The sequence below is a fragment of the Cebus imitator genome, unplaced genomic scaffold (assembly GCF_001604975.1).
Source record: "Cebus imitator isolate Cc_AM_T3 unplaced genomic scaffold, Cebus_imitator-1.0 Scaffold561, whole genome shotgun sequence".
Lineage (NCBI taxonomy): Eukaryota > Metazoa > Chordata > Mammalia > Primates > Cebidae > Cebus > Cebus imitator.
The window spans coordinates 573,104-586,611 of record NW_016107876.1 but is presented as its reverse complement, the minus strand read 5'-3'; positions in this window follow the sequence as shown (position 1 = coordinate 586,611).

The following is a 13,508-nucleotide window of genomic DNA, read 5'->3' as shown; positions in this document are numbered from 1 at the left end:
TCTCTGATATCCTTTCTTCTGCTTGATTGATTCAGCTATTGAAACTTGTGTATGCTTTGTGAAGTTCTCATGCTGTGTTTTTCAGCTCCATCAAGTCATTTATGTTCTTCTCTAAGCTTGTTATTCTTGTTAGCATTTCATCTATTCAGAGTTCTTAGTTTCTTTGCATTGGGTTTGAACATGTTCCATTAGCTCAGAGAGGTTTTTTATTACCCACCTTCTGAAGTCTGCTTTGTCAATTTGTCAAACTCATTCTCCATCCAGTTTTGTTTCCTTGATGGTGAGGAGTTGTGATTCCTTGGAGGAGGAGAGGCTTTCTGGTTTTTGCTGATTGTATTGTTTTTGTGCTGGTTTCTTCCCATCTTCATGGATTTGTCTACATTTTGTCTTTGAAGTTGGTGACTTTTGGATGGGGTCTCTGAGCATATGTCCTTTCTGTTGATGTTGAAGGTATTTCTTTCTGTTTTTTAGTTTTCCTTCTAACAGTCAGGCCCATCTGCTTCAGGACTGTTGGAGGTCCATTCCCGACCCTGCTTGCCTGGAAATCACTTGTGGGGACTACAGAACAGCAAGGATTTGCTGCCTAGTTTTTCCTCTGGTAGCTTTGTCCCAGAAGGGTACCCACCAGATGTCAGCCAGAGCTCTCCTGTATGAGGTCTGTTTTGGGATATATGGGGGCCAGTGAGCCACTTGAGGAGGGAGTCTGTCCCTTATCAGAGCTCAAGTGCTGAGTGCTGCACTGGGAGCTCTGCTGCTCCCTTCAGAGCTGCTGGGAAGAGACGTTTAAATCTGCTGCAGTGGAATCACAACTACCCCTTTTCCCAGGTGCTCTGCCCCAGGAAGGTTGGGCTTTATTTATAAGTCCCTGACATGATGCTGCCTTTTTTCAGAGATGCCCTGACCAGCAAGGAGGGAGTCTGGTTACAGTCTACCTATAGACGCACCGCTGAGCTGCTGTAGACTCAATTCAGCTGCTGTGTAAGCTTCCTTGCACTTTTGTTTACACAAGTAAGGTTAGAACTGCTTCAGCAATGGTGGACGTCCTTCCCCCCACTGAGCTAGACTATCCCGGATTGAGCTCAATCTGTTGTGCTTACTGCTGAACTCTCAAGTCAGAGGGTTTCAGTTTGTTGGTCTTTGTGGGGATGGGACCTGCTGAGCCAGATCACTTGGCTCTCTACCTTCAGCTCCCCATATTTCAGGAGAATGGGAGGCTCTGTCTCACAGGCATTCCATGTGTCATCCAAATGGCCACTCAGATTTGTGCTGAAAACCCACAGTGCCAGCTGAAATGGCTCTTTAATTCTGTGCTGGAAACCCATGGCACTTGTGGGCCTGGCAGAAATCTCCTGGTCTGTGGGCTGCAAAGACCATGGGAGAAGTGCAGGATCTAAACCAGAGTGTCGGAGTGGCTAGAAAAGTTCCTGATGGCCTCCATTGGGTAGGATGAGGGTCCTCTGGCCAGTTACACTTCCCAGGTGAGGCAGCACCCCGTCCTGCCTCTGTTTGCCCTCCTTGGACTACATCCACTGTTCAACCAGTCCCATTGAGATAAACCTGGTACTCAGTTGGAAATGTGAAGATCACTCACCTTCTGTGTTTCTCTCACTGGAAACTGCACTCTGGAGCTGTTCCTATTAGGCCTTCTTGGCAGACCCCTGAATAATCAAGTTTCGTTGGAAGATTATGTGAATAGAAACCCTAAACATGGTGTAAGACAGACCTGTAGTGGGTAAGGGTAGGACATTAAGAGGCTGTGGATGCTCTGTGGGCAGTATGAGGAGGAACAGTTACTGAAAATGAGGGCAAGAGTTGGGCTGTACAGTGTGCATTGGCAGGGGTCCTCATTTCCCTTTTTCAAATTTCTTTTCCCTTGACACTGGCTTACTTTCTTTTTAATTTTATAGGTGATTGCAAGAGCTCCAAGGAAAAGGCTTGGTCTGGGTAGGGCTTGGGTTCTCCTTTACATGTCCTAAAAGTCATGAATTTCATGGCAGAGAAGAGATCACCTTCTCTGGCTATCATAGGGCTATCAAAGCATAAGTACAATAATATAGGATCTAATCTTCTGTCAGGAAACAAATGGTAAATATGTGAACTAAAATGTGGACATATAGGTTTCATTTCTCATTTTAACATGAGTAAAAATTTTCAAAAGCAACACAAAACAGGCTTCGTAGGAATAATCAGAAAGTCTGACATCTACAGATTATCTACAGAGTAGCCAGTGATGATAGTGGTGAAGTGTATTTTCTCTATAATAAAGAAATTCTAGCAGGAAACCTGGGATGCCAAAGAGGAGATGAAGTAATTTGAATCTAAAGCTGTAGATACCAGTGACTCCTCAAAGAGTTTGCTGACCCTGATTAGCCAAGCCAATAAATGCACATGTTTTGTTTTGTGTGTTTGCAGCAATGGGATTCTATTTTTTGCAGTTTTTTTTTTTAAATAGATCTTGTGAGTTAACTACTTTTAGTGGTGACAGGTATCATTCACAGGGTTAAGTCTCTAGCTAGGCATAAACACTTTTCACAATCTGCCTCCAGCTGACCACACTTTCCTCATCTGCATTCACTTCTCTCTGGATCTAAAACTTAAGCCACACAAGATACTCATGGTTCCTTTAATATAGGTTTTGGATATCTTCTATTAATTACTCCAGCTCTAATCTCTACTCTGATCTATTTCATGCCCCCAGTAGATTGACCTGTATAGAACATAGCGAGGAGTTCCTTTGACTTTAGCTTCCTATTGGCTTTAGCCAGTGGGAAGAACCAGCAAGAGATAAGAGGGAGAAAGAACAGTAAGTTTAGGACATATATTTTCACAGATCTCTTTTCATTAGGTAGCTGTTGCTATGTAACAAACTACTCCAAAACTCAGCTTAAAATACAGTTATTTGTTATGGCTCATATAATTGCACGTAAATGTGATTTAGCTTATCTGGGCTGAGTAACTGAGTGACTTTGTTTCTGACTGAAAATTTATGAATTATTAACAGAGGAGGTTCAGGTCCATGTTTGTCTCCTTTTCTTGGATCAGCAAACCAGGCTTCTCTGGTTTCCCATTCTAATATCAGAAACACAAGAGAGCATGTTCAACCGTGAAAGTGTTTTTATGAATTTCTTTTTGTTTTTCTTTATTTTTAATTTTTGTTGGTATACAGTAGGTGCATATATTTATGTAGTACATGAGACATTTTGATACAGGCATGCAATGTGAAATAAGCACATCATGGAGAATAGGTTGTCCATCCTTCTAAGCGTTTATTCTTTGTATTGCAAAAAAATCCAGTTACAGTTAGTTATTTAAAAATGTACCATTAAGTTATTACTGACCAAGTCATATTGTGCTTTCAAATAGTAGGTCTTATTCATTCTTTCCAAATATTCTCTTTGTAACTGTTAACCACCCCAACCTCCCTTCTAGTCTCATGTTACCCTTCCCAGCCACAAATAACCATCTTTCTAAACCCCATGTTCATGAATTTAATTGTTTTAATTTTTAGATATCACAAACAAGAGAGAACACATGACGCTTGTCTTTCTGTACTTGGCTTATTTCACTTAACATAATAATCTCCAGTTCCATCCATGTTATTGCAAATTGCAAGATCTTTTTTTATGGATGAATAGTACTGTTGTGTATATGTATCACATTTTCTTTATCCATTAATCTGCTGATGGACATTTAGATTGCTTCCAAACCTTAGTGATTGTGAATGGTGCTGCAACAAACATGGGAGTGCAGACATTTATTTCATATATTGATTTCAATTTTGCAGCAGTAAGATTGTTAGGTTGTATTCTAGCTCTATTCTTATTTTCTTGAGAAACCTCTAAACTGTTGTTGATAATAATTGTAACTAATTTGCATTCCTAGCAAAAGCATAGGAGACTTCCCTTTTCTCTACATTCTCGCCAGCATTTTTTACGGTTTTCTTTTGAATATAAGCCATTTGACCTGGGGTGAGACATCTCATTGTAGTTTTGATTTAAATTTCTCTGATGATCAATGATGTTGAGCACCTTTTTATATGCCTGTTTGCCATTTGTACTTCTTCTTTTGAGAAACACCTATTCAAATCTTTTGCCCATTTTTTCATAAGATTATTAGATTTTTTTCCTATAGAGTTGTTTGAGTTCCTCATATATTCTGGTTAGTAATCTCATGTCAGATGCATAATTGGTGAATATTTTCTTGAATTCTGTGAATTGTCTCTTCACTTTGTTGAGTGTTTATTTTGCTGTGCAGAGGCTTTTTAACTTGACATAATCACATTTGTCCATTTTTGCTTTGTTTGCCAGTGCTTGTGGGGTATTTTTCTCAGACCACTGTCTAGGAGATTTTGCCCAATGCTTTCTTGAGGTAGTTTCATAGTTTGAGGACTTAGATTTAAGTCTTCAATACATTTCCACTTGATTTATTACATGGAGAGAGATAGAGGTCTAGTTTCATTCTTCTACTTATGGATATTTGGTTTTTCTAGCACTATTTATTAAAGAGACTGTCTATTTTTCAGCATATGTTCTTGGCACCTGGGTTGAAAATGAGTTCACTGTAAGTGTGTGGATTTTTCAGTTCTCTCTTCTATTTTATGGATAAATGTGTCTATTTTATGCCAGTACCATGCTGTTTTGTTTACTGTAATTCTGTAGTATAATTTGAAATCAGGTAATGTGATTTCTCCAGCTTTCTTCTTTCTACTTAGGATTGCTCTGGCCCTTCTGGGTCTTTTGTGGTTCCACATTAATTGTAAGATTCTTTTTTCTATTTCTGTGAAGAATGTCCTTGGTATTTGTATAGGGATTGCATTAAACCTGTTGATTGCTTTTGGTAGTATGGACATTTTAGCAATATTGATTCTTTCCATCCATGAACATGAAATATGCTTTCACTTTTTGGTGTCCTCTTTAATTTATTTCTTCAGTATTTGGTAGTTTTCATTATGGAGACTTTCCATGTCTTTGGTTAAATTAGTTTCAATTTATTTATTTTTTGCTGCTATTATAAATAGAATTACTTTTTTTTAATTCAGATTGCTGACTGTTGGCATACAGAAATGCTACTGATTGTTGTATTTTAAGTTTGTAACCTGCAGCTTCACTAAATTTGTTTATCCTTTCTAATAGTTTTTTCGACTAAGTCTTTAGGTTTTCACAAATGTAAAATTATACCATCTTCAAACCAGGATAATTTGATTTTTTCCACTCCAATTTGGATGCCCTTTATTTGTTTCTCTGGTCTGATTGTTCTTAGTAGGAATTCCAGAAGTATGTTACATAAAACTGGTGAAAGTGAGTAACCTTGTCTTCTTCAAAATCTTAGAAGATATGCTTTCATTTTTTTCCCCATTTGGTAATATACTGGCTGTTAGTCAGTTGTATTTGGTTTTTATTATGCTGAGGTATGTTCATTCTATACCAAGTTTTTAAATACTTTTTATTATGAAAATATGTTGAACTTTATTAAAAGATTTTACAGCATCAATTGAAAAGATCATATGATTTTTATTCTTCATTTTATTGATATGATGCATCACATTGGTTGATTAGTGAATATTTAGCTATCCTTGCATCCCAGGAATAGATGCCACTTGGTGAAATGGCATCTTGATGCCATCAGTCATCTTGATGACTGATCTTTCTAATGTATTGTAGAATTAGGTTCACTTGTATTTTTTTGAAGACTTCTTTGTATCAACATTTATCAGAGATATTGACCTGGAGGTTTTTATTTTATTTTATTTTATTTTATTTTTTATGTACCTTTGTGTGGTTTGGGAATCAGGATAATACTGGCCTCGTAGAATGCTTTTTGGAGTATTCTTCCCTATTTTTCAGAAAAGTATAAGATTAAAATTAGTTGTTTAAATGTGTAGTAGAATTCAGCAATGAAGTCAACAGATTCCTCTCTCTACTCAGAAACATTTTATTATGGCTTCAATATCACTATTTGCTATTGATATGTTCAGGTTTTGAAATTCTCATTAGTTCAATCTGGATAAGTTGTATAAGTCTAATAATTTTTCCAAATCTTCTAGATTTTCCAAAGTATTGGCATACAGTTACTTATAGTAGTCAGTAATGATTCTTTGCATTTCTGCAATATCAGGCGTAATAATATTTTTTTCAACTCTGATTCTTTCTTCTTAGTCTGACTAAAGGTTCATCAATTTTATAAAAGATTTTAGAAAAACAACTTTTTGTTTTATTAATGTTTTGTGTTGTTTTCTTCATTTTGTATTTTATTTTTGCTCTGATCTCTCTGATTTTCATTATTTTTTTCTTATACTAATTTTGGGTTTTGTTTGCTCTTGCATTTCTAGTTCTTTAAGATGCATCATTACATTTTTTGAAGTGTTTCTTTCTTTTTGATATAGGCAATTATAACTATAATCTCCCTCTTAGTTCTACTTTTGCTGTATCCTATAGGTTTTGGTATGTTGTGTTTCTATTATTATTTCTCTCAATAAATTTTTAAATTTTCTTCTTAATTTCTTCATTGCCCCACACTGGGAATTCAGGAGTATATTGTTTAATATTTATTTATTTATATAGTTTCAAAAATTCTCCTTGTTATTGATTTCTAGTTTTATTCCATTGTGTTCAGAGAAGATGCTTGATATTATTTCAATATGTTTGAAGGTTTTAAGACTTTTTTTGTGACCTAACATACATTCCATTTTTAAGAATGAATCATGTGCTAAGAAAATTAATGTGAATACTACAATCATTGGATGAGATAGTCTGTAAATAGCTATTAAATCAATTTGGTCCATAATGTAGATTATGTCTGATTTTTTGTTGATTTTTGTCTGGATAGTCTGTCCAATGCTGAAAGTGGAATATTGAGGTTTTCAACTATTATCATATTGAGATTTCTCTCTCTTAATCTCTAATAATGTTTGATTTACATATATGAGTGCTCCAGTATTGGATGCATATGTATTTTAAGTTGTTATATCCTTTTCCTGAATTGACTCCTTTATCATATTAGTGTCTTTCTTTGTCTCTTCTTAGAGTTATTGTCTTGAAATCTATTTTTTCTCATATAAATATAGCTACTTCTAATATTTTTTGTTTCCATTTGTATGGAATATATTTTTTCATACTTTTATTTTCAGTCTATGTGTGTCTTTATAGATGAACTGTGTTTCTTATAGGCAATAAGTGTATAAATGGGTCTTGTTTTTTCATTCATTCAGCCATCTTATGTCTTTTGATTGGAGAGTTTAGTCTATTTACATTTATTGTTATTATCGATAAGTAAGGACTTACTTCTGCCATTGTGTTAATTTTTTTCTGGTTGTTTTGTGTTCTGCTGCTCCTTCTTTCTTTTCTTCCTATCTTCCTTTAGTGAAGGTGAATTTCTTTAGTAATATAATTTAATACTTTACTTCTTATTTTTTTTTGTGTATCCATTATCTGCTTTTTTGTTTTGAGTTACCTTGAGGCTACACAGGAGTTTTCAAGCTTCTTTATCACATCTGTTAATACTCCATTGATCAAAATAAGTCACATGTCTGAGCCCAAAGTAAAGGGGCAGGAAAACATTGTGTAGCTTTAGTGCAAGCATTTGAAAAATTAAAAGTAAAGAATATAAATACACGATGAGATGAAGCATTGGAGCTGAGAACACACTTACTTTACTCTCCCTCAAATTGTTCTTGGACTCTTGCTTCTCTAGTTCTTTTAATTGCGACAATAGGGTGTCAATTTAGATCTTTCCCGCTTTCTCCTGTGGGCATTTAGTTCTATAAACTTCCCTCTACATGCTGCATTAGCTGTGTCCCAGAGATTCTGGTATGTTTTGTCTTTGTTCTCATTGGTTCCAAAGAACTTATTTATTTCTGCCTTAATTTCATTTTTTACCCAGTAGGCATTCAGGAGCAGGTTGTTCACTTTCAATGTAATTGTGTGGTTTTGAGTGAGTTTCTTAATCCTGAGTTCTAATTTGTTTGCACTGTGGTCTGAGAGACTGTTTGCTATGATTTCCATTCTTTTGCATTTGCTGAGGAGTCTTTTACTTCCAATTATGTGGTCAATTTTAGAATAAGTATGATGTAATGCTGAGAAGAATGTATATTCTGTTGATTTGGGTTGAAGAGTTCCATAGATGTCTATTAGGTTTACTTGGTTGAGAGCTGAGGTCAAGTTCCAAATATCCTTGTTAATTTTCTGTCTCATGGATCTGTTTAATATTGACAATGTGGTGTTAAAGTATCCCATTATTATTGTATATGAGCCTAAGACTCTTTGTAGGTCTCTAAGAACTTGCTTTTGGGTTCATATTTATTTAGGATTTCACCAGGTCTTCTTGTTGCATTGAACCCTTTACCAGAATGTTTTTTTTTTCCCTTCCATTTGTTTGGTAAATGTTCCTCCATCTCTTTATTTTGAGCCTCTGTGTGTCTTTTCATGTGAGATGGGTCTTCTGAATACAGCACATCAATGGATTTTGACTCTTTATCCAATTTCCCAGAGAATTTTTTAATATGTTTGTTGGCCACATATATGTCTTCTTCTGAGAATTAGCTGTTCATATTATTCACCCTCTTTTTGAGAGCATTGTTTGTTTATTTCTTGTGAATTTTTCAATTTCCTTGTAGATTCTGGATATTGGACCTTTGTCAGATGGGCAGATTGCAAAAATTTTCTCTTATTCTGTAGGTTGCTTGTTCACTCTGATTCTATTTTCTTTTGCTGTGCAGAAGTTCTTTAGTTTAATTAAATCCCATATGTCAATTGTAGGTTGTATTGCATTTTCATCTTTGCCCATGCCTATGTTTTGAATGGTATTGTCTAGATTTTCTTCGAGGGTTTTTATGGTTTGGAGTTTTACATTTAAGTCTTTAAACCATTTGAGTTAATTTTTTATAAGGTGTAAGGAAGGAATCTATTTTATTTTTCTGAGTATGGCTGTAATCTCACTCCAGTAAGAATGGTGATTATTAAAATGTCAGGAAACAGGGCATGGTGCATGGATCCCAGTACTTTCAGTGGCCACCCTGGGTGAATTATTTGAGGTCAGGTGTTTGAGACCAGCATGGTGAAACCCTGTCTTTAATAAAAATGCAAAAAATTAGCCAGGAGCGGTGGTGCATGACTGTAGTCCCAGCTAATTGAAAGGCTGAGGCAGGAGAATTGCTTCAACCCAGGAGGTGGAGGGTGCAGTGAGCTGAGATTGCACCACTGCATTTGAGCCTGGGAAACAGAGTGAGACTCCTTTTTTTTTTTTTTTAAATAAAAATAAAGGTCAGGAAACAATAGATGCTGGTGAGGCTGTGGATAAATAGGAAAGGTTTTACACTGTTGGTGGGAATATAAATTAGTTCAACCATTGTGGAAGACAGTGTGGTAATTCCTCAAGGATCTGTAATAAGAACTACCATTTGACCTAGCAATCTCATTACTGGGTATGTACCCAAAGTAATATAAATTATTCTGATATAAAGACACATGCACATGTGTGTTTATTGTAGCACTATTTATAATAGCAAAGACATGGAACAAACCAAATGCCCATCAATGATCAAATAGATAAAGAAAATGATTTACATATACACCATGGAATACTATGCAGTCATAAAAAATAATGAGATTATTGCTTTTGCAGAGACATGGATGAAGCTAGAAGCCATCATCCTCAGCAAACTAATACAGGAACAGAAAACCAAACAATGCATGTTCTCACTCATAAGTGGGAGTTGAACAATAAGAACAAATGGGCACAGGGAGGGAAACAACATACACAGAGGCCTGTTGCAGGCTGGAGGCCAAGGGGAGGGAGAGCATTAAGACAAATACTTAATGCATGTGGGGCTTAAAACCTAGATGGTGGGTTGACAGGAGCAACAAACCACCACGTCACATGTATGCCTATGTAACAATTTTGTACATTCTGCACATGCATCCTGGAACTTAAAGTAAAATAATAAAGAAATAAATACATATTTTAAAATAAATAAATAAATAAAATGATGGAAAAAGGCATCCCACAGAAAGTATAAAGTGAGCTGCTGTAGCTATACCAATATTAGTAAAAATAGACTAAGTCACAAACTGTTACAAGAGAGAAAGAAGAACACTGTATATTAATAAAAGATCAATTTACCAACAGATATAATAATTATAAACAAATATTCTCCAAACATAATTCTGAAATATACAAATCAAACTTTGACAAAATTGAGGGGGAAAATAATAAGCTATACAATAATAGCTGAAGGCTTGAATGTCACACTTTCAATAATGGATATAACATCCAGTCAGAAGATCAATAAGTAAATAAACAATTTGAACAACATTATAAACTAACCAGAGCTAACAAATATATACAGAACATTTCACCCCACAATAGCAGAATACACATTTTTCTGAAGTGAACATTTTTTCTGAAGTGAACATAGAACATTCTCCCAGTTTAGAACATACATTAGGCCACAATACAAGGCTTAGTAATTTTAAAAAATTACAATACATCAGCTATTTTTACTAATTGCTACAGAATAGATGTAGAAATCAATAACAGAATATGAAGGCTAGAAAATTCAAAATTATGTGATAATTAGAAGACATACTCTTAAACAACCAATGAATCAAAGAATAAATAACAGAAAATTAGAATATATTTTGAGACCAGTGAAAACAGAAACACAATGTATCAAAATCTATGGGATTCAGAAAAAGCAGTGTTAAAAGCTTTAAATCCATACATTATAAAAGAAGAAAGTTATTAACCAACAATCTTACTGTAGACATTAAGGAAGTAGAAATAGAAGAATAAACCAAATCTAAACCTAGCAGAGAGAATGAAATAATAAAGATCAGAGCAGAGTTAAATGAAAGAGAATAGAAAAACAACAGAGAAAGTTTGTGAAACAAAGCTGGTTGTTCAAAAAGTTCAACAAAATGAATAAGGCTTTAGGTATATTGACTAACAACAAAAATAGAGAAAATACAAAAAAGTAAAATCAGATATTAAAATGGTGATATTGCAACCAATTTTACAGAAATAAAATGGACTACAAGAGATTAGTATGAACAATTATAAATCGACAAGTTGGAAAACCTAGGTAAAAATTCCAAATGTCTAAAAGCACACAACCTACCAAGAATAAATTATGAAGAAATAGATAATCTGAATAGGCCTATAGCTATTACAGAGATTGAGTCCATAATCAAACACCTCACAACAAAAGAAATTCCTGGACCATGTAGCTTTACTGATAAATTTTACCAAACGTTTAAAGAAGAATTTACACAAATTTTTATGAAACCCTTTCAAAAAGTAGAAAAGGAGGGAATATCCCCTAACTCATTGTATGAGGCCAGCATTAACTTGATACCAAAGCCAGACAAAGTAACCATAAAACTGAAAACTACTGAAAAATAATCTTTGTGAATATATATGTAAAATTATGTAACAAAATACTAGTAAAACATACTCAGCAACATATTAAGAAGATTATATGCCATAAAGTAATAGGATTTACTTTGGTACGGCAAGAGCAGTTCAACACACAATAGTCAATCTTTTTAACCAAAATGATCTACAGATTCAATTAAATCCCTATAAAAATCCCAATGGCATTTTCTGCAGAAATGGAAAAATCTGTGCTAAAATTTGTATGCAATCTGGAGAGATCCAAATAGCCACAACAATCTTGATAAAGAAGAACAAATCTGGAAGTCTCATACTTTCTGATTTGAAAAAAAAAAAATTACAGAACTACAGTACTCAAAACAGTGTGGTACTGGGATAAAGACAGACAAATAGGCTATATTAGAAAGCTTAGGAATGAACTCTCATGTATATAATCAAATAATTTCAGAAAAAGGTGGAAAGAACACTCAGTGGGGAAAGAACAGCTCTTCAACAAATGGCTTTAGGAAAACTGGATATGTACACACAAAAGAGTGAATTTGGATCCTGATCTTATTAATATTCTTACATATTAATATGTAAGAATTAATCCTAAATTGATCAACGGCAAATACATGAAACACAAAACAATAAAACTCTTAGAAGAAAACTTAATAGAGAAGCTTTATGACATTAGATCTGGCCATGATTTCTTGCCATGACATGGAAAGTACAGGCAACAAAAACAAAGATGGTCAAATGAGACTGCATCAAAACTAAAAACTTCTCTGCATTGAAGGACACATTTAACAAAGTGAAAAGGCAAGCTATAGAATGATAAAATATTTTTAAATCATGTCTGATAAGGACAGGCGCGGTGGCTCAAGCCTGTAATCCCAGCATTGTGGGAGGCCGAGACGGGTGGATCACGAGGTCAAGAGATCGAGACCATCCTGGTCAACATGGTAAAACCCCGTCTCTACTAAAAATACAAAAAATTACCTGGGCATGGTGGCACGTGCCTGTAATCCCAGCGACTCAGGAGGCTGGGGCAGGAGAATTGCCTGAACCCGGGAGGCGGAGGTTGCGGTGAGCCGAGATCGCACCATTGCACTCCAGCCTGGGTAACANAAAAAAAAAAAAAAAAAAAAAAAAAAAAAAAAAACATGTCTGATAAGGGGTTAGTATACAGAATATATCAAGAATTTCTATAATTCAACAGCAACACAAAACTTGATTTAAAAATGGCATAAGGCTTTAATAGCTGATATACAAATGGCCAAAAAGCATACAAAAAGATGCTCAACATTACTAATCATCAGATAATGCAAATCAAAACCACAGCGAGATAACACTTTACATCCCTTAGAATTTCTACTATCAACGAAGCAGAAATAGCAAGTGTTGGTGTGGATGCAAACAAATTGGAACCCTTTTGCACTATTGGTGAGATTATAAAATAGTGCAATTGCTATGAAAAGCAGCGTGGAAATTTCTCAAAAACAATTCACAAAAAAATTACCCTAATATTCAATAATCCCCTTTTTCAGTATATATCCATTTTAAGTACATATTGCATATATATGAAAGAGGTTATTTTCACAGCCATATTTAGTCACAATACTTAAAAGGTAGATGCTGCCCAAATGTCCATTGATGGATGAATGGATAAACAAAATTTGGTATAACCATATAATTCAGCCTTTTAAGGAAAGAAAATCCTGTTACATGCTATGATATAGATGAATTTTGAGAAATTATGCTAAGAAAAATAAGCCAATTACAAAAAAATAATGTCTAAATCCATGTATATTAGGTATCTAAAGTAATCAAATTCGTGGAAACAGAAAGTTGATGGTGGTTACCAAGGACTGGGGGAAGGGAGAAATAGAGTTGTTGTTCAACGGATATAGAGTTTTAGTTCTAGAAAATGAAAATATTCTGGAGATGTGTTACTCAGCAATGTGAATATACTTAACACTCCTGAATTTTACATTTAAAATTATAAATTTTATGTTTTTACCCATAATTAAATTTGTATAAATATTAATTATTTTTATTACATACCACATTAACAGAATAAAGGAAAAAATCATATGATAATCACAATTGATGCAAAAATATATATTTGGCAAAAGTAA